Consider the following 1,692-nt stretch of genomic DNA (forward strand, 5'->3'; position numbering starts at 1 on the left):
GACTTTGAGAAATCAAATTGACTTGTTGAGTCAATATTTTGTTCTGAGCCAATATGGCATTCAGAGTATCAATCTCAAGAACTCCTTTCTTCTGACTTGTCCCATTGTTCACAGGATTCCTTTCAGAAGTGTACATGAATTGGTTATTTGCAACCATTTCAATTAGTTCTTGAGCTTCTGCAGGCGTCTTCTTCAGATGAAGAGATCCTCCAGCAGAGCTATCCAATGACATCTTGGACAGTTCAGAGAGACCATCATAGAAAATACCTATGATGCTCCATTCATAAAGCATGTCAGAAGGACATTTTCTGATCAATTGTTTGTATCTTTCCCAAGCTTCATAGAGGGATTCTCCTTCCTTCTGTCTGAAGGTTTGGACTTCCACTCTAAGCTTACTCAATTTTTGAGGTGGAAAGAACTTTGCCAAGAAGGCATTGACTAGCTTTTCCCAAGAGTTCAGGCTTTCTTTAGGTTGTGAGTCCAACCATATCCTAGCTCTGTCTCTTACAGCAAAAGGGAATAGCATAAGTCTGTAGACCTCAGGGTCAACCCCATTAGTCTTGACAGTGTCACAGATTTGCAAGAATTCAGCCAAAAACTGATGAGGATCTTCCAATGGAAGTCCATGGAACTTGCAATTCTGTTGCATTAGAGAAACTAATTGAGGCTTAAGCTCAAAGTTGTTTGCTCCAATGGTAGGGATAGAGATGCTTCTCCCATAGAAGTTGGGAGTAGGTGCAGTAAAGTCACCCAGTACCTTCCTTGCATTGTTGGCATTGTTGTTGTTTTCGACTGCCATGTCTTCTTCTTCTCTGAAGATTTCTGTTAGGTCCTCGGAGAGTTGTGCCTTAGCTTCTCTTAGCTTTCGCTTCAAGGTCCTTTCAGGTTCAGGGTCAGCCTCAACAAGAATGCCTTTGTCTTTGTTCCTGCTCATATGAAAGAGAAGAGAACAAGAAAATGTGGAATCCTCTATGTCATAGTATAGAAATTCCTTGAGGTGTCAGAGGAATAGAAAAATAGAAGAAAGAGGTAGAAGAATTCGAACTTAGTGAGATAGAGTTCGAATTGTGCATTGAGGAGGAGTGTTACTCCATAAATAGAAGGATGTGAGAAGAGGGGAAGAGATTTTTCGAAAATTAAGTAAGAGATTTTAAAACATTTTGAAAAAGATTTTGAAGAAGATATGATTGAGAAGATATGATTTGAAAAATAATTTAAAAAGATTTGATTAAAAAAAATTAATGACTTGCCTAACAAGAAAAGATATGATTCAAACATTAAACCTCTCTCAGCAGAAAAGGCAACATACTTAAAATGTTCAATCAAATCATTAATTGTTAGCAAGTATCTTTGAAAAAGGAGAGAAATTGATTTTGAAAACATTTGATTGAAAAGATTTGATTTGAAAAAGATTTGATTTTGAAAAACTTTGAAAACTTGAAAAAAAATCTGAAAAAACAGAATCTTCCCACTTGTGCCATCCTGGCGTTAAACGCCCAGAATGGTGCACATTCTGGCGTTTAACGCCCAAAGCTCTACCCTTTTGGGCGTTAAACGCCCAACCAGGCACCCTGGCTGGCGTTTAAACGCCAGTCTGTCCTTCTTCACTGGGCGTTTTGAACGCCCAGCTTTTTCTGTGTAATTCCTCTACTGCATGTTCTGAATCTTCAGTTCCCTGTACTATTGACTTGA

The 1,692-nt window shown here is 38.5% G+C and overlaps 1 non-coding gene across 1 annotated transcript; it reads left to right on the forward strand.

Annotated features, from left to right (window-relative positions):
* The first annotated feature begins 286 nt into the window (after positions 1–286).
* Positions 287–394, forward strand: LOC130971488 (small nucleolar RNA R71). The gene has a single exon (XR_009082705.1). It is a non-coding gene; the product is annotated as a small nucleolar RNA R71 (small nucleolar RNA).
* The last annotated feature ends 1,298 nt before the right edge of the window (positions 395–1,692 follow it).

The sequence above is a fragment of the Arachis stenosperma genome, chromosome 3 (genome assembly GCF_014773155.1).
Source record: "Arachis stenosperma cultivar V10309 chromosome 3, arast.V10309.gnm1.PFL2, whole genome shotgun sequence".
Lineage (NCBI taxonomy): Eukaryota > Viridiplantae > Streptophyta > Magnoliopsida > Fabales > Fabaceae > Arachis > Arachis stenosperma.